This window comes from Phalacrocorax carbo, chromosome Z, assembly GCF_963921805.1.
Source record: "Phalacrocorax carbo chromosome Z, bPhaCar2.1, whole genome shotgun sequence".
NCBI classification, from domain to species: domain Eukaryota; kingdom Metazoa; phylum Chordata; class Aves; order Suliformes; family Phalacrocoracidae; genus Phalacrocorax; species Phalacrocorax carbo.
Window position 1 is genome coordinate 71,334,286 of NC_087548.1, and position 25,918 is coordinate 71,360,203.

Sequence of the window (25,918 nt, forward strand, 5' to 3'; positions counted from 1 at the left end):
CACATTTCAATAATGTGTTATTTAGAACATCATGTGATAAATTCATTCTTGTCAGTTGTAATCTATAGCTTGTCATGTTGAGTTATTCCTGGGAGGAATTTGGCTCAACCATGGTTCCATAATTTTTTTACAGAATCTCCTTATCACTGACCAGGTAAACACTATGGTAATGAGACTTTCCACTAGAAAAAATTAGTGTCTATTACATTACCCATGATCATAATTACAATCTTGATAACACAGTGTTGATTTTATGGTCAGCTGTATAGTTTGCCCTTGAGGACCTGGACCTATTTGCAGTATGTTGTTGAGACCTGTGTGGCACACTGATTGTAAATCCCTTGTTATTAAAAAGGACAAAAAACCCTACAGTGTGTCACCTAGGAAACTGATTATTTTATTTTATTTAAATTGGTAGTTCTTTAATCACAAATTCATCCTTCTTCTCTTTATCAAAGACATTCAGGAGACACTGAATGAAGATCCTGTTGCCTTCAGTACTGTTTATAGTGCAAAGCCACACCTGATGGTTACAGTATTCTGACATCCCCTTTGGATTTGTGCTGGATAATACCAGTTGTTGCCACTGAGGTGAGAAATTGTTCCAAATCACCATGTGCCATTAGACACTAAAAAAATTTCTTTAAAATTTTCTGATTTAATCCCATTCCTGAAAATATTATAATGTGCCTGTCACATGAACCAGTTTTGTCAATTTTCCCAAATAAACATTAAAAAAACTAGTACTATTATGTTATCTGTGGCTTTCTGCATATCTTCAGCTTGCAGATGGCTGTATTCCTTGTAAAGGATGTAATGGTAGAAGTTATTTCGCTATTCGATTTTTTAAAATACATTAAAAAAACTTTAAAATGTTTTTTTTTTTTTTATGGAAGAAGGAAGGATAAAGATATGAGAAAGATCAAATAAATATATTACTTGGAATGCCAGTAAGTATATTCTGATAATCAGGAAACCTTGCCCTTAAGAAATTTACCTGAAAAATTAATATGATAGTCCAGGTTCCTTGGTCAGTATCAGTAGTTTCCTTTTGCTGGTAACCTCATATACTTGCTGAACTTCTGCATGCATTTGGCAAAGTAAATTAGAATTGACTATAAAAGCCTTGAAATAAATACGATTTTCCAGTGCAATGTTTATGTAGTTCCTAAACAAGTTTGCTTCCAAGTGGATACTGGCTTTTCAAACAGATTGGAAATATGTAATTTGAGCAAACCTGCTTTCCTCCTGGAACTAGAAGTGTTTCTACAGATAGGCTGGATTCCTGAGCCCACCAGGTTGTGCAGTGATGGTATTTCATGTGCTGACAATATACCTCTCATGGAAAAGGATACTATATCACTTTATTTCCTTTCACTGCAGAAAAAAATTGGAAGGAAATTGTGCTTCTAACAAATGTACAGAAGGAGCACTGTATCCACACAAACTCACAGTCAGTCAGTAGTGACTTGAGAATTACACACTGGTCAGTCACATCCAGAACTACAAAGTCTGAAGAAATACAGACGGGAACAACAGTACATGGTAAGAGTACATTGCCAGGGATATACTATTGTGTTCTGTCAGGCTCATCTCAAAGTATAGGAAAGGGAGACGATGTCTCAGACTAGAAGTTTAAAGAAAGTTGGTGGAGGCCATTCCACTACTGTTCTCTAATACCAATCTTTGTGAATAAAAATACATTTGCAATGACAGACCAGATGAGACACAGTGTTCCTGTCTAGTGAGAACTCAGCTGGCCACTAACAACCCAAGTAGCTGAAAGCAAATTAGTTAATCTGAAAATCAAGTCAATTACAAAAATAAAGGTCACCTGCAATTTTAATTGCTTGAGTCATCAGTGCTCTTGGGACTAGTTCTGTAAAGTGGAAGTAGTGACTGCAGTGGACAGAGAAATAAAAGTTCATAAAACAGAGATAAGATCATGAAAAGAGTAAAAAAAGTTTCATTGGAAAATCCAGCACTAAAGAATCACAAATTAGTGATTTGTCTGGTTATTTCAAGGCATTGAAAGAAATCCTTGTTGTGAGGGTTGCTGTGGAGTTAAATTTATATAAGTTATTTGAACAGCTCCAAACTGTGGTATTTACTTAGAGATATGAAAAGGAAAACAAAAATAATGAAAATGAAAATGAAAGGGCTTAGCACTAAATCACAAAGTGACAAGTCTATCCTTTTGGGTTTTAAGAACTGTTTATTTAGAACTACATATGTCTAGCAACGGAGTCATAAGTAGAAATTATGCTAACTTTTTGAATTCTGCATTTTAAGTGTAATATAGCTTGATAAATTCTCTATATTAAATTCTGTTAATATATACATACTTGAGAAAATTTAAATTAAAAATTAATATCTAGTACTTAAGAGCTGAATAACATTTTTTCAGAGAAAAATTTTCAGAGTTTTTTTCAATTACAAGGGATAATCTTGAGATAAAAGCATTTTGTAAATTTTCTCAGAAAAAAGTTTAAAGGAAAAATATCAGAAATATCAAAATACCAAAGCAAGATTTTAATTCTGAAATTACATTTCCTTTCAAGTGTTTTATATGAATGTGGCAGTAATGTGTGTGGTTTTGGGTGGCTATATTTGAGTGCAAGTATCTGCTATTTGTATTTTATCTGGTAAAATGCACTTTAAAACATATAGACTGTATTATATTCTTTAAAAACTCTTCATCCCATTTTGCAATGTAGGAAAGACCTAGGGGCATGAATTATGTCTCTGCTCACCTTAGTACCCTTTGATACTGCTAGACTGTGGGGAAAAGTGACTTCAAAGTGAATAGAAGCTAGTTTAAAAGGTTCAAAAATACTATGTTCTTATCTGCCTCTTTGGTGTGGCCTTCTGTTCTGATATTATCCTTTATATTGCACATTAGCAGTAGCACAGTTTCTGTAAAATCTACTTTGTCTCCTGTTCATCTTTCAGTAGAAGAGAAGCATGTGACACATGTTCTTTCAAAAGTCCATTCCCCTAATCTATCATCATATAATTAGCTTGCTTTGGCTGTAACAAAGTTAGTACTTATGAGACTAGCCAGCCTTAATGCTGTCCTTGCACCTCCTCTTGCAGTTGGCTTCCCAGGACGTTCCTAGATAATGCTTTTCATCTATGGCTGTCTTGCCCCAATAAGAGTATCAATTAGCTGCAACACAGGTATTGTTATACCATTTTTGCAGATCAATGAACTGAGCCACAAAAAGGTGACAGAATGTGCTAAAGCTCATATGTGAGTGGCAGTGGCTGAACTGAAAACAAAATTCCAGGTTCCAGTGCTAAACACTAAGTTACTTTGAGAAAGATCTTTCTAGTAGAGAAGAGTAATGAATTTATGTGGTATTTATGAAAAAAGCAGAAAAGATGCTTGGTTGTCTCAAATGATTCATACTTCAGGTCTACCCTGTGACATTTAGTTGAGCTCTTTTATGCCATTTTAAACTGAACTGAAATATACATATATATATTTATATGTATCTAATATATATTCTGTGTGTTTGTGTTTGTTTGTATGTGTACTTCCTGCATAGGACAACTGTGTTTATTACACTTATGTTTGTCCTGAGTATATGGTTTGGAAATAAGAAAGACCAGAATTGAGGGGTGACTTCCATATCACACCAGCCCACAGAGATGTGGCTATTCTCCAAGATGCTGCGTTCTCATAGTGATCAGAGGAAACTATTGATTTGCATTTATTCTGTATTTGTTCTTTCATTTTAAGATGTAATAATTGCAATTAAAATTGCTAGATCTGGGTAAAACTTCAGTTTTCTTGTAATTAAAAATTTCACTGAGAACTGGAAATAAAAATAATCTGTGAATACATTAGTGCATCTTGAAACAACCATTTCCTTGTCTTAATTTAAATTCTTGTAACTTTTTAATTTTTCTCCTTTTTGATCCATTTGTTGTCTGTACATTGTGCTGGGATTCATAATTTTACACTGAAAACTTATTGCTTTTTAAGAAATTCTGAAAGCTCTCTTTATACATTGGATCACATTCCTTCTGTACATTCTGGTTTTAGCATCCTGTATCTATAAGGACTTCCAATACATACAGAGTCTGTGACTTGATTTCACTTGTGAGCAGTGGCATTTCCTCCGTGTTAATCTCTTCTCTTACTGGCTTCATTTTTTTTGTTGTTTTTGTTTTTTTGTAGGTTTGTTTGTTTGTTTGTTTAATTTATTTGGTACTATTTCTCTGAATTCTTCCATTCATTAGCATTTGAGTGGGCAAAGCATGTTATTTGCTGTACCTGAATTGCAGTGTGTTTCTGAAGAGAGTTTTAGAACAAGTAGAAAGAATTATCTAAGTATTCAGTCTTGATGCAGAAGGTCATGAAAGCACAGAACAGAAATGGTACAGGTAATGTCAATATTTATTTTTGCACTCATGGCATTATAAGATGTGAAGGTAGTGGCAGGGACAGCAGCCTCAAGAGAGTTATAAGAAGGTTTTGCCTGGTAATAGATTATCTGCCCACACTCTAAGATACTGATATATATGGATGCAGTGCTCTATTTTATTCAATCTGTTTCAAGTGCTTGAAGAAGGTAGGTGAGGTTATTCATTTTTCAGACTGTCCTTGTAGTTTATTGGTACTTATTTTAATATAGTTCTAGAAAGTAATACACTATAAATTCTCCCCACGGGTTAAAAAGCCCACAAAGGTGATGTATGTTAGCTTTTTCTTTTTCAATTTCCAGAACAATAGTAGTTTGGTGGTGGCCTGAGTCTACTTTAGCAGAGAATGTTGTAGGATGAATCTTTGTGGGCTAATATACTTCTCCTTGTCATATTTTGCAAAGGGTTCACAGACTGCTGTTTAATACCTGCATTCCTCTTCTTGTATGGTCCGTGTTGCTATCTGGGCAATTATCTCGAGGCACTTCGCAGATTTTAACACCTCCCTAGCAGTGCTTGTCTCACTCCTCTGCAGAGTGTACCTTAAGAGACTTTACCCACACTCCAAGCTTCCTAATTACTATCCCATTCATCTTCTAGTTGGAATAATCCTAGCTGGTCATGGAAAATATATTATGTTAGATATTAGCCAGTTATATACTTTGAGTTAAGCTTCTGCAATTGGTTTTCACTTTCTAGGGAAGAAAATAATAATCAGGGTGCTCATTCTTCATCTTTTTTTGCTTCTGCTTGTTCTGTTTGTCCATTTTTAGTGTCCTTTCTAATTACATTCTTCACCAACCCCCAGGTGCTTGTATTTCCACCCATTTTAGCCTTGTTTGATGTTCTTTTATCCAAAGACATGGCTTATCAATCATCTTCTCTCCCCAATTTCTTCAGTTCATGTATGAGTGTTTTTCCTTCACTTGTATGTCTCTTCTTAATCTTTATTCCTATTTACTCATGGTAGCTTGTGACAAGCTACTATCTTGTGCCGCATGTGGTTGACTGACAGCAATGACTATGCTTTGCTTTCTGCAGTGACTTGTTTCTGTCTCCTTAATTCATTCATTACTAATTAGCTGTCCTGGAAAAGGTAGCTCAGATAGCTCCCCTCACTGTTTAAATAGGTGCTTAACTTTTCCTAGGCATCTGTAAAACCTTTTTGCTAGAAAGAAAGTCACCATCTTTCTGTGCACTCTTCACGATTTAAGAATTGATTCTGAGTTCCTGCAACATTTTATTAACATTGTCTGCCTGGAGACTTGAATTCAGTTTTAAACAGAAGAGAGAGATAGCTCCATAGCTTTAACTAAATAAAAGCAGTTCTAGTACATTACAATGTTTAGTAACTATAAATTAATGGATTAATGCTGATCTACACTAGGCAGGATTCTGGCCTCTGCAAGATGGCTTAAAATCAGTTATGCTGGGAAATGTGTATCTGTAGCTCTAGCAGTGTCATTTTGCTGAGATCATTTCTCAAATCTCACAATCTGTTCTGATTCCACGTATAAGATGCCCCGCCGTGAGTCAAATTGTCTAGCATAACATGTGTCCTGAGTGGATTTAGAAAGAGGACTTTTGCTGGTAAGAATTTTAGAGTGGTTGGCCTGTTAGATTTGTGTGGCTCTTACTACTGTTACCGGTAATTCCCTAGTCTATTGCAGAATGAACATCTTTTCCCAAGTACTGAAAGTAACTAAGTGCCTAACTAAAGGCTATAAATGCCATTGTAATTTCCTCGGACCTCACTCACTATTCACATGGTAATCACCATGTTCCTTTTTATCACTTTCTGCCAACCCAAATTTCCAAGGCTACATAGAATCATTGTTACTGGTAATTACTACGTAAAAGTCCTTGTGTGCACTTTAATGGAAAAGTGGATGATGGATTTTCTCACTCAGCGCCATGCTTAGTTAATGTGAATGAAATAAATACATATATCCTTTGCATAGTACCATCTTCACGTAACCTCTTTCCAAAACTGATGCTCCTGCCATTCTTTAGTCTGTAGGTATGTGCAATGAAACAGGGGGCACATTCTATTTTCTGCTTCTCCAGCATGAATTCTAGCTTTGTGATATTCGTCTTTGTGATTTCACTGTTACAGAACTTGGAGCAAGTAATGGAATCTGTGGTTAAGCTGCTTATTTCAAAAAAAAATGATCTACAAAAGCCTTTCTCAGATTATTGAGGAGTTAATTGTGGAATTTTGCAGTTGGAAGTCAGTATGTATCTGTGATTAACTGTTCAGCAGGGTGACTACGGGACCAATGAACTAGCTCAAGCAAAATCACCTAGAGCACTGAAGGCCTCTCAGTCTGTCCTAACAAGCAACATACTTGATTTCTATTCTTCCATCTCCACTTCTTGTCAAGAAATTTAAAAGTCTTCAGTACTTTGCATACAGATGAAGTTCTGCATCCTCTTTGCAGTGCAGCTGGATAGGAACATATGAATTACCATACAGTAGTTCAAAGTGTTTTGGATGAGATTTATGTCCAAAAAGGACTTTTCAAGGATGTCAGTATACTCAATGCATTGAACTGGCCAGCATAGTGATGTCCGTTGGAAACTGACAACTTTCTGAAGGAAAAATTAGTACAAATTACATTTATGTTAATTCTGTTCCCATTTACATTCCCTGGTTTAGGTTCATTCTTGTAACGTATTCACTGTTACCATTTATTTCCTTTTTGTTTCTGTCTGGAGAGCCCTTCCAATTTACTATTCCAGGAAACAGTTTTTCCAGTTAGTTCAAGATAACATTTTTTATTTTCTTCTATATTGTGTAGCATAGAATAAAGGATCTCATCTAGCATTTGGAATCAGCCTTGACTGAAAACTTTGGCTTTTTTTTCTGCCTAGTTAACGAGCTCAGGCCTGCAAAACCTTTATTTATGTGTACTGTACTCTATATAAATTTCTGTTGGAAGGAACTTTGTGATTTATACCTAAATTTGGATTTAAGCATCTTTCCTGACCAAAAATGGGATGTTTCCTTCAGGCAGGAAAGCATTAAAAATGGGATACAAATACAGAAAATAAAATTTAAACGAAGAAGTGTTGGTGTGAAGAAACAGTTAACATCCATTGCCTTTTCATTCAAGTCAAGTTGAAGCAAGCTGACTTACAGCCTTACAGTGTGGATAACATATGTGCCTTGCTGCATTTTTTCAGTGAAGGTCCCAGTTTTCTGCAGTTCTTTGCTGGTGTTGAAGACTCATGTTCAGGAGCTAGCAGATGCATACTCCCTGTAATGTGACTTAATGAGAATCAGGAACAGTTAAGAGTCAAAATAAATGCGTTATGAAGTTTCACTTCTTGAAATTTCAGGAAATTTGCAGATGCAGAAAATTTAAATGAGGATAAGTAAACTTAAGATAAGCACCCAGGCCTTCAGTACTGGTTCAGTATGTGTCATCCTTTAATAGTTTGACTACTGATAGTTTCAATATGCTACTTTCTTTCATCAGCATCTTAAAATATTCCCAAATTTGTTTTGAAAATCTAACTAATGGGAAACAAATTTCTCTACCACTGGCAGACCTCTCTCTTTTTATGTATCTTAAAACTAAAGTAACCTCTGAGCCAAGGATGAAGAGGATTACTGACTACTACTTCGTTAACAAAATACAGTAATGGGTCATGGACAGTCATTAACCAGAATTAGCAATCAGAAATATTTGGTGTAGTGGAGGAGAAGTGTCTCCAGTTGTGACTAGCTTCCTACTGTAAAACAAACTATCAAATCATGCAGCTTGCTTCATAGTTTTGCGAATACCCTTTATCTCTTTGGATGATAATCATCAGTTTTAACCTTCACTTATGCAGTGGTATTAACCCATGCTTAGCAACATCTTCCCATGATACTGGTTGACATTCTATTACTCTTCTTCTTCATTAGTTTTCTGCAAATAAATATTAAAATATCTTATTTCCCATATCCTTGGGCAGTTGCTCTCAATCACATGTCTAACTGAAGCTGAGATGTATCAGTTACTGTTGACATCAGTTACTGTTAAAGAGTGCCACTGACATAACTTAAATGGGAAAATCCATTTTTAAAAGTGTTATTGATATAATGAGATTATTTGGCCCTTCTGAAGTTACTAGACAGCCAGCAATGTGTGTTTGCAGGCCAGAAAGCCAATTGTATCCTGGGCTGCACAAAAAGCAGTGTGGCCAGCAGGTCAAGGGAGTTGATTCTTTCCCTCTACTCCACTCTGGTGAGACTCCACCTGCATACAGTTCTAGTGCCCCAGTACAAGAAAGACACAGACCTGTTAGAGAGGGTCCAGATTAGGCCACAACAATGATCAGAGGGCTAGGACACCTCTCCTATGAAGAAAGGCTGAGAGAGTTGGCGTTGTTCAGGTGGAAGATGAGAAGGCTCCAGGGAGACCTTATTGCAGCCTTTCAGTACTTAAAGGGGGCTTTATAAGAAAGATTGTGAAAGAATTTTTACAAGGCCTCCAGAGACAGAACAAGGGGCAATGGTTTTAAAATGAAAGAGGGCAGATTTATATTGGACATAAATAAGAATATTTTTACCAGAGAAGCTGTGAATGTCCCATCATTGGAAGTGTGCAGGGTCAGGTTTCAGGTTGGATGGGGCATTGAGCAACCTGATCTAATGAAAGATGTCCCTGTCCATGGCAGAGGGGTTGGACTAGATGATCTTCAAATGTCTCTTCCAATCCAAACCATTCTATGATTCTATAAAAAGAATGCATCCCAAAAAGGCACTTTTTATATTGTAGACTGAAATTTCTGTCTGCAGTTACCCCACCTAGCAGGTTCTGAAAAATAGCCAAATTGTTTGCTTATCAATTCAGCTATATTTTTAAAAAGGTATTCTCTCCAAAACAAACAAACAAAAGTTGCTAGAGAACCCATTAACTAGGACACTTGTTTACCCAGGAAATACCTATTTTACTCTTGAACTGAAAATCACTGAAATGAAGAGGGACTTAGACTAATTTAGACTTTCATGCATCTCTTTTGTGTAGTTGCTTCTAGTGAATAGTTGTCAATCCTTTTATCTTCCGGTGAAGCATCTCTCAACTGTGTTAATATTAATGAAAATAGAGCTGGCTCTCTATGAACTACAGTAACAGTCTGCCTTTATACTGTTCAGAACTGTTAAGTTTCTTGTCCTTAAAATCCTTGGCATTTCGTAATCCATTTGTGCAATACTGGGAAGTTGCTTAAGGTTGTCCCTCCAGCTTCAGGTCTGATGGCAGTTAATGCTCAGATGTGCAGAGCATGGAGACAGACAAATCATCCATAACTGCAGCAGTATCATAAACCAGTTCTCCTGGGACTGCTTTCTACATTCCTCATGCAGCTATGCAAAGTAGATTGGAAAACAGCCCTCTAATGCTTGGCAAGCAGAATTAGAGTCCTGCCTCAAAATAGTCTTAGGTATGATTATTGTTACCTTCTTTCTATGTAGGACACAAAATTTCCCAGCTAGGTCAAAATGTAGGCAATGGTCCTTCTTTCTCACCAGCCAGATTTAATGAAAAGTGCTACATTCCCTTTCAAGGAGCATAGCAACTTAAATTCTCTGCTGTGTGAGATGGGAGGTATAGGAAATGCACTGATTTATCTTGTTTACTGTGCTGACCACAAGGCACAACTCAGTTCTCTAAGCCAAGTTCAGTGCTTAGTACATGGCATCCATGCTTACAGTACATAAAGCCAGTTCCTGTTACATGTTATCAGTTTTATGTACTCAGAGAACCTTTAAAAGTAGATTTATTTATCACAGTTCCCCTTTTGCTTTTACTACAAATGTTAGCAGTTAACTCCATGTGGGTGAGCTTATTAAATGAAGAAAATAAGAATATTTCTGTGGAGTCAAAACGCAGCTAGCCGTGAACAAAGAGCAAAGGTAAACTGATCTGCAGGTCTCCTTCCAGCCTCTTCCTCTAATGGTAATGGAAGCTCTAGGGACCACACTTTTAAACGCTGTCTTTGTGAGAGGGAGAGGAAAGTCTTGGGGGCAGGGAAGAGAAAAAGCATATTTGTTTTCAAAACCAATTAGATACCAACCTTCCATAGAAGTAAAGGGAAGGGAGATACTTAATGGGGTTTTGTGTCATCTATATAAGCGTCCCTCTGAACCTCTGTTTCCAAATGCTTTAATATATCTGGTTTGTAAGTGTCACTGGCATGTAAACACCATTGGCTTGTAAATGCCACTGGTTTATGAGCTTGGGCTTTTTCTGACTTTTTCTTTCCCTATGAAAGTATCCCCATTTCAAGTGTTCAAAATCCTGTAGGCTCCCTTGCACTTTTTAATGCAGATATAATCAAAGCCAAGATTTACAACCATAATCCACCACTTCTAGCCAACTGAGAATTGTTAATGCAATCACCACTCCATTCCCCATGTTCAGATATCATAACAACTTTAATCCAAGTTAATAAAACTTCTCATCTGTAGTAATGAGGCTAGTAGACTGTTTTCCCATAATATTAGAGGATTTAAAACAAATGGGAAAATATGCATAACTGAATCCTCCTGGCACTTTAAGCCACCAGAAACCACTTACCTGAGGTGTTCTGATGTTCTTCTCAAAACCTGCATTTATTATAAATGTCACTTTACGGTTTAATAGGACTTCAAAAGAAAATGTGAGCAGCACAGTACAAGAAGAGATTCGTGGTCCAAGTAATTTCTTGGTTCTTTCCTTTTCTTCTTTGCTTTTTTAAAAGAAGAATTATATAAGAGGGTTTTTTAAGTTGCGTATGAGTTCATCACCATGTGTGTGCCATGCTAATATTCAACCAGTCTCTTATTCTGTATTGAACTGCATAATTTCTTTGGGCCCTCTGTATTTCTGTCAGTCCATGAAGATTTTTTTTCTTTAGGAAAACAGAGATACTGTATTTTGAATGCAAGCACATTGGAAAAAACAAGGTGGGGTAAAGCAGTGAACAGTACGGAATTATATACTTCAACATGGAACGTGGGGAAAGATTTTAGTTTTTCAGGAAACACGACTGTGGCACTTCTGGAATAAGACTAATATATTGGTTGCAAATCTGCATGAAATAATCTCTTTCCTAAAGAGCTTATAGTTCTTGCATGAGCAAATGAAACAGCTGAGGCTGTAGTGTGTCTAAGGGCCTGACACCTGTTCCACAGCTGTGCTGCTGGCCACACCTGAATGCCCTTCATCTCCTTTTCCTTGGTTACTTCACAGTCATCTGTTTTTGTGTCTAGTCCAAATGTCATGCTTTGGTTACCCCATGCTTGGCATAATATTGTCTTGGGTTTTGTGTCCCTCTGGCACAAATAATTAATAAGAATGGTAGGCTAGAGCAAGTTTTGGAAATGTATGTAGTTGCAAAAGGTAACACTGAAGTGATTACCTAGGTAGTGCCCTAGAAGTGTGGCACTAGACCGTCTTGGGGTTTTACTTTTTTTTTTATAATCATTCTAGATTATATCTTATTTCTGTTTTTGTTTCTTCCAGCCAATATTTCTGTATTGTTTTCTTATCTTAGATAGCTATCAGACCTCTGTTACCATAGTATCCAAGTTCCTCCTCATCTTTAATGTATTTTTCCTCCTAACTGCAGTCATGTCATGCTATTACCTGTACTATTTTAACCTAGACAAAATAAGACACTAACTTAACTCTATACAGTTGCAAAGAGAGTTTATGTTGGAACGGGGACTGAAGCTTCAGCTCCCACATTCTTCACTATGCCTTACTAGCTACTTGGCCACTGTTTATCTGCCACACTTTGGAGTGTCAGAGGAAGTTACTGACCTGTCTCTTCCTGCAGAACAAAATCCTCTATTAACAATTCAGTCTGAATAAGAGATGTTTCTTCTTCACCCCTGGACTCTCCTTGAGGAGTTGAATATGCTAGTATTTCATAACATGTTTCCTACAAAAGAAAGACAGTGTAAAGAAGATGTTCATATTATTTTTTCAGTAACGTAAAAATTATCCCCAATAATCTTGCAGAGTGAAAAGAAACGTGAACTGGAGATCCAAGATCACCCTCACGTTGATTTGTGTTGAGAGCTCATTTCTGATAAGCAAGCAGTTAATTTTGCAGGTCCAGCTAAAAGTACACTCAGAAGGATTGAATGCTTTTGCACATTTAGCTTTTCATTTCAAATCTTATAAAGTCAATATGTAACCATGTGGACAAGTTTGAACAACTTATTCTGTTTTGTAGTTGTCCTAAATGAACTGTTCATGCTAAACTGTTATTTGGCTCAAGATATATGCTGACAGACACCAGACAACTTCAATCTGATCAGTTAGGCTTATTCTCAATATGTTGCTACTACACACATAGGGTTTTTATTTTGTTATATATATATGTGTGTGTATATATATATTTATTACAGTGTTTCCTTCTGGGAATATGGGGATGAAAAGCTGTTTAGTTCTATACATTCATCTGAAAGTAGAGAGTGCTTATTATTCAAAATGGGTAAATTTATTTCAAATAGCACTTTTCACTTAGATACTTTCGTATGAGCTTGAATCATTATGAAAATGCAAAGTCTGATTCTGATAGCTGCACGTTTTTCTTCATTTGGAGTTGGGTGGGGAAGGTACCTCAATCTAGATTTAAATTTCCTGGGATGCAAATTAATAGCATGGCTGCATCTTAAGAACCCCATATGATCTGTTTTAAGAATCAACAAGTAAGGGGATTATTTGACCAGCTCCTTTTTCTAAACCAGACAAAACATGCCTATTTACAAAGACCTCTCCTCTGCCTACCTCATTCATTTTTAAATGCCCCTGCCAAAAGTCTTCCTCTATAGGAGAACATCTGGCAATTAAGTAGGAGTTGTTCTCCTGATGGGCACCAGCACCTAGTGCTCTATCACAGAAGAGGCTCTCAGGAACTCAATAGGGCAAAGCATGTTGTTAATGTGATGTTATAGGATGGAAAAATGTGTTTTGGTCAAAGTTATGTGAGAAGAAATAGAGCTGAGATTCATATGAAGCAATTCTCAGTTCTTTGTTCTGTGCTCAATAATGCACACTGATTGTAAAATGGCTTGTTTCTTGCAAGGATAGTGTAAAATTAAGCAATGAATGAGGACAGTAAGTAAAAATAAAAGTAACTCTATTTCATAACTTGGTGCCCGATTTTAGGTCAGTTTGCCTGGTGCAGAGCATGGCAAGCTGGTAACGTCCCTGACTACTACAGGCACTGCAGTGAAGAGAATTAACTCTATCCCAGCCAAAACCAGCACATTCTCCACCCCTTATTCCACACCATTTACACCATGCCCAGGTCCCAGACCATCCAATACAGCCTTACCAGCCACTACCCCTTCCCTTCCCATCCTTTCACATAATACACAGACATTAGTCCCTCGGTCTATGGATCTTCCCTGTAAAATGTCCATTAAAATGTCCACTGAGTTCACCCAGTCCATGACTCTGGGCTCCATTTGTTTTATCAGTCTTTCAGGGTGGGAGAGATGGTGTGTGCAGTGTTGGATTGCTGCATACCGAGTCAGTCATCGTTCCATCACTGCTGCACTTTGCTTGTTTCATCAAAGTTCATCTTCCATTAATTGGGAAATTTGTACTGTGATATCATTGACATGGCATATAGCAACCACAGAGGAGATGGCATAAAATATTTATAGCAGTTTGCATTATGCCATTCAGTTCATTGGCTGTTTTCACCCAAAATCAAATCCCCTTGAGGCACACATTGGAATTCTCCATCCTCCCTCATCACTCACCAAGCACACCCAGGTCCTCAAGCAAAAGCAATCTCACAAATGGGTTTGCCTTTGCCCAAGGCAGGAATAAGCCAGACTGTTTTTCCCAGCATATTTTTGATGCGCACTACAGTGACTCTGTCCCCTTCCACAGTATGTAGGATTTCTGACTGGGCAGGGCCAGCTTGATTGGCAGATCCCCTAGTGTTGACTAACCTTTGCTAAATGTGTATCCCAGTGTTTAAATGTTCTACCCCCCATTGCTCTCAGCGTCGTCTTTAATATTCCATTATATCTTTCAATTTTCCCAGAGGCTGGTGCATGACAGGGGATGTGATACACCCACTCAGTGCCGTGCTCTTTGGCCCAGCTGTCTATGAGGTTGTTTTGGAAATGAGCCCCACTGTCTGACTCAATTCTCTCTGGGGTGCCATGTCGCCACAGGACTTGTTTTTCAAGACCCAGGATAGTGTTCCTGGCAGTGCCATGGGGGATGTGACGTGTTTCCAGCCAGCCGGTGGTTGTTTCTACCATTGTCAGCACATTGCACTTGCCTTGGTGGGTCTGTGGGAGTGTGATATAGTTAATTTGCCAGGCCTGCCCATATTTATATTTCAGCCATCGTCCCCCATACCACAGAGGCTTTACCCACTTCGCTTGCTTGACTGCAGCGCATGTGTCACATTCGTGGATAGCCTGTGCCATAGCGTCCATGGTCAAGTCCACCCCTCGATCACGAGCCCACCTGTATGTTGCATCTCTCCCTTGATGGCCTAGAGGTGTCAAGGGCCCACCGAGCTAGAAATAGTTCACCCTTATGCTGCCAGTCCAGATCCACCTCAGCCACTTCAATCTTGGCAGCCTGATCCACCTGCTGGTTGTTCCGATGTTCTTCAGTGGCCCGACTCTTGGGGACGTGAGCATCCACATGACGTACCTTTACAACCAGGTTCTCTACCCGGGCAGCAATATCTTGCCACAATGTGCCAGCCCAGATGGGTTTGCCTCTGCACTGCCAGTTGCTTTGCTTCCACTGCTGTAACCAGCCCCACAGGGCATTTGCCACCACCCAGGAGTCAGTACAGAGATCGAGCACTGGCCACTTTTCCCGTTCAGCAATGTCTAAGGCCAGTTGGGTGGCCTTTACCTCTGCAAAGTGGCTCGATTCACCTTCTCCTTCAGCAGTTTCTGCTACTTGTCGTGTAGGACTCCATACAGCAGCCTTCCATCTCCGGTGCTTTCCCACAAGGCGACAGGACCCATCAGCGAACAGGGCATAGTGCTTTTCATCTTCTGGCAGTTTGTTATAGAGTGGGGCTTCTTCAGCATGTGTCACCTCCTCCTCTGGTGATAATCCAAAATCTTCACATAGCCAGTTGCTCACTCCCCCACCGGTGGGATGGGGGAGACAATCAGAAGGGTAAGGCTGTGGGCTGAGATAAGAACAGTTTAATAATTAAAATAAAATTATAATAACAACAGCAACAATAATGCCATGGGAAGGAGAAAAATGAGAGAGGTGAAATCCAGGCCAGGGGGGAAAGGGGAATGAACACCCAAAACCAACAGCCCATGATGCAGCCGCTCACCACCCACCAACCCGACACCGCCCGTCCCCGAGCCGCAACAACCCCCTCGCGCCAACTGCCCCCGTTACTGTGCTGGTCATGGTGTCACATGGCATGGAAGGAACACCCCATTGGCCAGTCGGGGTCAGCTGCCCCTGCCATGGCCCCGCCCCTCCCAGCCTCCTGCCCCCGTGGCAGAGCATGGGAAGATGGAAAAGGTCCCTGACTAATGCAGGCACTACAGTGACGAGAATTAACACTTTCTCAGCCCAAACCAGCACAATCATATAAATTAATATTTTCTTTCTTCTCCCAGGAAAAAGCTTGTGTGTGTACTTCTTATGAATTAATGGAGGTTTTGCAGATTTAAGAAATATTAAAAAAGGAGATAAGTAGCATTTATAATTGTTTATGACACTGGGAGGGTGACAGGACAGGAAATATTTATTCCTTTTTCTTCTGTCCACATTAAAAATCTTAGCTACATTATCACCTAGTTTAAATGACCCTCAGCAGAGGTACTCTTGTTTATGTCCTCTGAGGCACAATGCTTTTAGGACTGTTATTCCGGGTCCTTCATCGTCTATTTTGGGATAAATCCCACCATACTGAGCTGGTCCAAAAGGGAGCAGAAGTAAAATTGCTGACATGTAAGTAGCCCATGTTCATATCCCTCTTCTGCTGATTTGGAGAGATAAGAGGTGGAGAGACTGATCTAAATGAGTCGGCAAAACTATTTAGAGTCAGTCTGCTTTGAACTACTTACACTGAGGCTGTTGGCCAGCCAACAGTCTGTTGATTGACACACATGCAATTCCAGCTAAGCAAAATTCCAGCTTGTACTCAATACAGACTTCAGCTCTGCTTTGAAAAAATTATTCAGCAACAGTAGTTTTCATTCTAAAGTAGAATGAAAAGCAAACTATGGAACCTCAAAAATTATTGTTGAATGGGATCTTTATTCCCAGGTAGTCTTTGCTAATGATTTTGCTGATAATACCCACTTGAACCCAGTCTAAAGGAACACAGGTAGGACACTGATAATCCTTTCATCCATCAGTTGAACTCTTTGCTGTAAAAAGAATTTGAAACTTAGCTCTTTCTAAACTATTTTTAGTGAGTACAGTTTCCAGAAAACCTGAGAGCCGCAGAGTTATTGTTGGCATAATTGCTGTGTGTGTACTTTGGGAGAGAGGATTGGAACATTAGCCCCACCACACGCTGACACACACTGCTGAAACAGTTGTTCTCATAATCAGGTGCTGGAGGGCATTGTCTTTATCCTGCTTTAATAACTCTCAAGCCAGGTGCACCTTAATCCATCAAGTTGTTTGTTGTGGGTTTTTCACATAACATGAGGAGATATGTACTTACTATAAAGTCTTATCACAGGTAGATTTAGTAGTTGTTACAACCTCAGAATATGTGTTGGTGCCTGTCAAGCTCAGGTGTAACTGAGCACAGTGTGTTTCTGACAGCGCTAGTAGAGACAGAGTTGCAAAGATATCCTACAAACAACTGCTCTTGGGAGCTTTACTGATCACAAACTTAACTCTTGAATTATGTAAATTGGTAAGTAACAGGAATATATCCATTTGAGAGCATTGGGATGGCTACAGCAGTCCTTTTGCTTGCAACATAAATAGCAGATTTTGCTGCTTCTCGCAGTCACGCTGGCCAGAGAGTAATCTAAATGGAGTGAACTCTGGGGTGATGTTAAAGGAGGCAAGAAAGGTAGAGTGGGTTCCTTTTGAACAGTTTAAACTGGCCTAATGTGAGGCATTAGAAGAAGCTGTAAATTAAAGTTCAGTAGGGAATTGTTGTAACTTGCCACTTCAAATAACCTTTTGTTAACTGCATTTTTGGCCACACACTTATTTTCTGGTTCCTCATCTATACTTGCCCCAGCTTAGGATGTGTAGGATGCTGTAGCTTATGGAAATTTATTGTCCTGCTCCAAATTCCTGGTTCAGTGAGGTGGATTTAGTTACAGTTAAATTATTGTGATAAAAACATTCTCAAAACTAGGTTAGCCAAGGAGTAGTATGAAAAAGTCCTTATAGCAGGTGTCATTTGTGATGGTCTTATGTTGTCTGCAATACCGCGTTAGGAAAAGGTTCTACAAATGAGATAAGATTTCACTTTATTTTATTTAAAAGACAAAATATAAGAAGAAAACAGATGCCATCAGAAACAGTTTCCACTACAGAGCGTCATGCGAGTCTGATTCTAGCAATGAGTTCTTGGCTATGATACTGAGAGCAGAATGGTAGAAAAACATTTTCTCCCTAGGGAAGCTCCTTCACACACACACACCACTTCATTCTCATGGTTTTCTGCCAGCTCCTGGAGACTTTTTTATGAAGAGCTAAAGGGAGAAGCTTGTAGTCTATAAGGGGCATCTTCATACTGCAGGCATGGCCTTTATCCTTCCTGCATGCATTGCTACCAAGTTGCTGAAATGCACTGCTATGCGTATGCTGGTGAGCAGCGGAGGTGGCGGACTTTGCTAAAACAGTCACACTAGCACTGTGCAGAATCTGGGCAGCACAAGAGAAATCAGCATGCTCCCTTTTTGGTATTCTATTCTGTGGCTCTGATGCTCTGACTGGGATAAAATTTCAGCTTCAGAGAAATTAAGTAAAATTCTAATCTCTGTCTTCTCAAAATATTCCCTTCCCATAGTTGTTCACAATGGCATACTATGTTTTGATAAAAGAGTGAATTTCAAAATGTGTACTGTGGTTCTCTTGGGCTACTTTGCTTCATTGTCTGCTAATATTATTGATGATTTTTCAGTGTTACATAAGGTTCACTGCACTCATTTTCCATTACCTTGATTTAAATACAAAGTTGCCTACATAAAGGCAAGTCTTGGCTTTTCTGTATTAATGCTATAATTAACTCAGTAGAAATATATCTATAGCATACCATGGACTAATCATAGTCACTTTTCTTGGCGAAAGACAGAATTTTTTAGGTGGAGTGGAGGTAGATGAACAGAGCATTTTTCTTGTTCCATTTAGTAATGGCATGTTAGTGGCATTGTTCTCAACCTCACGTCAGAAAATGTCCAAGTGCAAAAAATGAATTACAGTATCACTTCAAAGATCTTTAAAATATGAGAAGCAGCTGTCAGTGAAAAATGAGACTAAGCCACCAAGAATAAATAAGTGATGGAGGCTGCTGTATGGGTAGAGAAAAATAAGGACCTAATGCTATTTAAAGTAGGACAGTATGAAAAGGGATGTGATGTGACCGGGATGGGGATCCCCTGGTCATGTACCTTCCTATAGCACATACAGCCAGCAATACATTCCTTCTGTTGCTGTGATGACTTTGATTCCTGATAAAGGGTTCTGGCAATACATACTTTTCCCATGGATGTAGATGAGTTGATTGGGGCTGAATAATTTTAATTTTCCTATAGCTGCAAGATTGTATCTGCTCTTGTGTGCTAGAAGTGAATTCCCACAGTTATACCATGAAATAAACACTCAAGATTCTGTTTTTTCTTACTGTGGTAATCAGCATGCTAGACAAGATTATATATAAAATGAGGATAGAAATTCATTCATCTGTAATTATGTGATCTAATTTGGCATCTAACTATATGATAAGAAATCAGTGATTAACTTTCCTTTCAAAGTCTTTGTTCATCAGTCACAAAACAAGCTCAGTAATTTCCCTTAGTTATTGTGAGAACTGTGCCTTCGTTATTACATTCCTAATTGTTTTCAGTTACGGAAATTTATTTTTATAGATCACTCATCTGAGCCTTTTGGACTGGGTGCTCCATTGTTTTCAGTGTAGAAAGCAGAGCCTATAGATTATGTTAAAAGAAATTTGTATTATTGTGCTGGTACATACAATAGGATACATATTATGTGAACACCTAACTACATGTTGTATTTTTTTTCTTCTATGAGGCATTTCAATCCAAAATGTTTTATAAATATTCACAGGACATCCCGTAGTTTGTCTGAAACTGCCAAGAGCTGCATCATAAAAGAAAAAAATTAGTTTTATGTTGTAACCCATCCTTTGTGTGGAAATGTCATGTTTATCATCCAGTCAGTTCTGCAGACAGAATCTCTATGTTTTTAACTGCTAACCTGCAAATGTCTTGTTGGGGAATTTTTAGTGTATTACTTGAGGTGAATTAAACATGTTTATGCTTAAATATAAAAGCTTTAATGCACAAGGCATTGGACAGACTCCTACTGCCCTGAGCGGTCCTACAGGAGTCTGCAAAGGTGTGATACACATCATTTCCTTCTGTACATTTGCACTGACACCAAGCCCATGAGCGTCAGCACGGGGCGCCTCAGCCCAGCGTTGGGTCCATCCCCCAGCCCAGCTCTGCTGCCCAAAGATGGCCCCTGAGCACTCGCCTTCCACGACTGATCGATTGCTGCAAGACAACTCTGTGGCATTTCTTGTCTCATCACCGAGGGAATCTTCACTCCCTACAGACCTCCCTGTCTCTGGCATTCCTGCTTCCAGCCAGTTCAACGCCTTCCGCAGCTCGGCCTTCTTGTGCTCCATGCGAGGTCCTTCCTTGCTCACAAATTACCAATGATGAGCCGCTACAATATGAATTTCCCCTTCACTCTACTGGGTTTACACACAACTCTTGTAACTCGACCACATTTTCTGGATTTTCAGAGGGTCAGCAAAATGGCAATTTTAGGGCAAAAAGGCTGCTCTTTCAGTAGTTATGAAGTAGCTATGAAGCTTTCTTTGAAGCATGGGGACATGAGAATGGTAAGCTGACAGTACTTGACAGAACTTTCTACCAACGGCCAAATAACACAGGCTTTTTTCTTTTTTTTTTTGCCTATATCTCAGTTATTTGAAGCCACTGAAGCATTTGAGTGGAAAATTTCAAACACCATAACTTTAAGCCAGGCTTTCTTCTGCTGTCTTCATTTCAGACAGATGATGTCTGGAAAATCTGTAGCCAACTGCACATTCATGCTTTGGATGCTTTATGATTCAACAAAGCTGATTCTGTGCCTCTCATTCTGCATCTGACACTAAGCTGTCTCAACTCCGTCATTGACATAGTTTTGTTTCAAGGAGGAATTTGGTCATTATTAGCAGACAGGAAAATCCAGTGGTAGACTATGAACAGAGCTCATTGGGGTAAATTAATCCCACCACCTGATGTGTTGATATATGTATCTGTTGGTTTTACAAATCAGGACTTATATTTTTTCATTTGAATAAACAGTGCCAGAAAGTTAATTAATTAATTCTTGAGATGAAATAAATTGACTAGGTGCATGAAGTATGTTGGTCTATTGTGAGATTGTTCTGTTTTAAGTGTATGAAAGTTTCTTTTTTATTAATCAAAAAACTATTTCAGAATATATGTAAATTTTAATGAGTGAAGTGCCTTAGTGAAATGTAATATAGTCATCACTGAGGGGTGTCAGCTACTTTCACATCAGTGATTAATGGAGCTGATAGCCCTCACTTCATTGTGGTTTTGTCAAACAGACATCCGTTATTGGTGTATATTAATTACTATTATTAGTTATTAAGTAGTATATACCTAAGGAGAAAAATGTAATTTTGCCACACCAAAAAAATCAGAACTTATCTCTAATAAGCATTTTGTTGAGACACAAATATATGGTTTATTTTCAGTTAGCTACCTAGGAAATGCATTCTCTTTGAGATCAGCTTTGTGAGTTTCAGGGGTTATATAATAGATCAAAGATTTCAGGAGATTTGGGAATGACATAAGGTAGGATCTGGAATTTTATGGAATATTAATCTTCAATGAGTCATGGTGCAAATCTGCAAACCTCCTATATCCGGCCAGGTTCAGTATGTATGCTTTTCAGACTGCGTTTTGTCCCCTCACAAGGGAGTCACTAGTCAGGTTGTTGAAGGTGGGGAAATACACTTTTCTTTGTGTTAGCCAATAAAGCAACAGCTATTGAGACAAGGTTACTTGGATTCTTACACCCTGTGATGGCTTCTACAGAAACATTTAATGGCACAAACCTAAAGGATATATCTTGGATGATCCCTGTAAGCTGTGTATTTTGCTATAAAGCAGTTAAACCTGTGAAATTAAGATGAATAAGATGGTTGTACTATTTATATTGCAATAAGTCAAGCTCTGTGGTAGAACAGCCATACAGCACTTGGACTATAGCTCTTTGATATTTCAAGGGTGACAGGTAATTTCACACTTCCAGAAAATTTGATGTAGCAAGTCCAAACTTTTATGAATTAAGGCATTTTCAAAGGGGTGGGAAATAAATACTTTCAGGCAGTATTTAAAAAAAATATGTCAATGCTATATACATACTCTCTATATATGTCTGTGTGTAGATATACAGGTCTGTATGTATGTATAAAAATATAATTATACATTTATAAATATATATACAAAGTTGCAAAAGGGATGGTAAGGACTGGTCACCATAGGATTAAGCTTCTACCTAGTCTCTCAGAAAAATATGCCAGAATTGTCTGTTTGTCAAGAGGGCTTTGATATCATGTACTCAAGGGGTGAGATCCTCAAACACTATAAATTGCTATCACTTTTCTGAAATCATTCTAGGTATAGAGGAGCAAAGGATCTGCTTTGGAAATTCTTCCACAGTAGAGTATGAAAGAGCATGATGTCATTCACGTAATAGGTGCAAGTAACAAAAGTTAGAATGGGAAAAGACTTATCAAGGTGTTCCTGTGCAAAATAAGCTGTTCCCAGTGCTCTGTCTATAATACTTTGTCCGATGTGCTGACACCAGTATTGGTAATCCAGGAGATGTCCAGTCGTTATATTCCCCTTCATTCCAAAAAAGCTGAGTAAAAGGTTGGTGCTAGGCATGTTATTTTCTGTATTCTGTAAGATTGGTATTTATTTTTGCACAGTTGGTTAACTGCTGCCACAGCAACCAGTGCTGCAGAGGATGTACAAAATATTGTTGATTCATAAAATGGTTGATTCATAAAATGGTTGCTTTAGAAAGCTTTCTTGCTTTGTAATACATAATAAGCTGAAATCCAGGCTGGGAGACTGGAGTGGGTAAGAGTGTATATTACAGTGGACCTTCTTCTTGGAAACCTCAAAAGAGGAACTGAGGGACTGAACAAATTAGGCTTCTCTCTTAAAGGTAGCTTTTAGTCAGAAAGGAGCATGATACTTGGTACCAAAGAAGCTTGCAAACTGTGCTAAGTAAAAGACTTCAGATATCAGGAATTTTTATCCTAAATGAATTTAGTTACAAAAGTTTTAACAGATCAATTTTATTTTCAAAGGTGCAGTGATCGTCTCCAGGACTTGAACCCACTAAGTCTAAAGGTACATTGCTTATACTTTCCATAGTAAAACAACTTGATCTGAATATGTCTTGTATTACTATTTTCAGTTATGTTGCAAGAATGTTAAAAATGAAAGTGTTTTAGTTTTCTTTTTACAGATGTTAGCTATTTTTTTCTACATGAAAGAGCTGGGATGTATATTGTGTTCTTTTGGTTGACCATGGCAAGTTGATCACAGGTCATATATCTCACCATTCTTAAATGGATGGAACAGGTTTAATTGATTCATGGACTGATAAGTTTTGTTCTGTTTTGTGACTTTCAGTCTTAAATCATGAAATCTGAAAAAAAGAAGAAAAATGTAGTGCAATCTCTGCACAGCTTTATTAAGCATTTCTTTATTGAATCCTAGTTATGACAGAATGCATATCAAAGCTCAAGTTCCTGCAATACATTATTTTAGAACTTCAGCTTTCCACTGTATATAAAATGAGGCCCTAGATCTAAGACTAGGGAGGAGAAAAGAAAAAAAAAAAGAAGAAATGGAATTTTAGAGACTCAGGAATTAGATAGAAAACAAAAACGCAGCAATCAAAAATGTCCTCTCCATTTTTAGTATTTGATTTTACAGTAGCTGGTGCTTTTCATTCATGGGACTGAGATGTGTCATAGCTGTTACATGAAGTAAAAGATCTGTACACATATGGGTAACATGCTTCATAAATGACCCACTGGAGTTGCTGTTAGTGTTCAGAGCAACTGGAAGCTCCTGTGATGCACCCCGCAGCAACCACTGTAAAAACGTCTGACTCCATTCCACCAACAGGCAGTGAACCAACCAGTAGTAAAAATAGCCAAGTCAGCCAGTCTGTAACATGAGAAGTAACACTTCTCATGCAGCAGTACTTGTCCGAAAAAATTTCCTGATCCCAGTGTTGCTACCCTATTAATTCCAACTAGTTGGCATGCTGCTCTTACCTTCAGATTAACTTCTGAAAACTGCTAGGTATGTGATTTCAATGGTTTCAAGCCAGTTCTCAGTAGGTGACTATCCTAGTAAATTTGGATTTGATTAACATGTTTTGTTGGCTGGTCAGGGTCAAACTCATCATGGGGAAGGGACAGCCGTGTTGTTCTCAGGGGTGCATATTCTGCCATGCAACAATTAGCTGGTATCAGTTTTCTAAACGAACAACTGTTGACACTTGTAGCCTTTGCACTTGATGTTAGAAACTGTGAGCACACATATACTATAACCACCACTAAATATGTATCAGTACAGCATGGAATTTGTTTTCACCGTACACAATAGCTTCAAAAAGACTCCCAAATCTATAATGAGGAATTCAGATGGCACCATCACACTACTGTATTTTCTGAAAGTTTCCACGCTCTGTTTTAGCACCTTTTCACTTTCTTCTTTGATTTGTTGCTACCTCTGGAATCACCTCTGTCATAAACCCACGGAGAGGATTGAAAATCCAGAACCAACATTTAAAACAAGTAATCAAAATCAATATCATATTCATTGCATCTGTGTTCTTTTCTCCCCACTAGCTCTTTCCCCATCCTTTGCCTGAGCTCTTGATTCAAATGGTAAACCCTTGGGTCAGTTAGTGTCTCATGCTCATGTACCACACTCATGCTTCATGTACCACAGTCATGGTGTGGTACAGCAAGAAAATCCTCTTTGCTGTCCTCTTTTTCCATTAGCACTACTGAAAAAATCTGATAAATAACAGAGGGAGCAATGAGTATCTCTCCACAGATTATACAGAACCATCCAAAGACCAGTTCCCCACATCCCTCATTTCTTTCTTCTTTGAGACCTAGGCATAGTCATGACATAGTAAGACAAGACTGGCAAAATGCTAATACTGCAAATAGGAGTGTAATTCTCAAACCTGAGCAGGATTTCAGGCCATCACAGAGTCTAAGCTCCCAAGGAGGGCAGACTGCTTTCACCAGTAATATCAGAAAGCCCCTGAATATGTGAAACTTGGGTTCTGCTTCAGTGACATATACCTGAACAAAGAGAGCACAAAACATAACCTGTTTATTTATGAATTTTGTTTTCACAATGGTGGAAATGAAACAGAAGGTGTAGGCTTGTTGAGAGTGCTTTGCTTGTTTGACTTTACTAGCTCCCATAGTGTTAGGTATTTGTTCTGTGGGACTGTGCTTTTAAAAGTATTCTCCAGACTTTAGCTTTAATGTCTCTCCAGTGTTATTACCTCAGTTCACTTTCAAAAATTGGACTACAGTACTAGTAAAAATGAACAAGCAGAGAATGAAATTTATGTTAAATATTAAACCTGTCTACTTCAATAGGGTTCTGGGGGATTTAGATATAGTGGCAAGTTCTTCTTGTGAAGATTCTTTATTTAAATGCCAGTTTTGCTCTGTGTCTGTAACGTCAAAAGTCACGGCTAATATTGTTGCACTAAAACCACTGTCTTAGCAGAGATAAAATAAAATAAGTTTTCTTCTACTGCTATAAAATAACATGCTATTATAAAACAGATTACACTGATATGTCTCAAGGTACTGTCAAGTAAGCAAAAGTTGTTGATGATTTTTTCATTCTTTCAATCATTTTATAGGATTTAACAGAATCACAGAATGGTTGAGGATGGCAGGCATCTCTAGAGATAGTCTAGTTCAATGCCCATACTCAAAGTATGATCAGCTGAAGTAGGTTGCTTAGGACTGTGTACAGTCAAGTTTTGAATATCTCCAGGGATGGAGACTCCGGAGTCTCCTGGGCAACCTGCTCAGTTGTTCAACCAACCTCACAGTAAAAATTGTTTTCATATGTTCAAATAGAATTTCGTGTATTTCAGTTTGTGGTTGTTGCCACTTTTCACTGGGCACCAATGAAAAGAGGTTAACTCCACCT

The 25,918-nt window shown here is 38.3% G+C and overlaps 1 protein-coding gene across 1 annotated transcript in view; it reads left to right on the forward strand.

Annotated features, from left to right (window-relative positions):
• LINGO2 (leucine rich repeat and Ig domain containing 2) overlaps positions 1-25,918 on the forward strand; it is a 538,957-nt gene that overhangs the window by 337,076 nt on the left and 175,963 nt on the right. Inside the window, exon 4 of the mRNA XM_064438384.1 lies at positions 23,017-23,059. The gene's annotated coding sequence lies outside the window, so the exon portion shown is untranslated. The remainder of the gene's footprint in view (positions 1-23,016; positions 23,060-25,918) is intronic.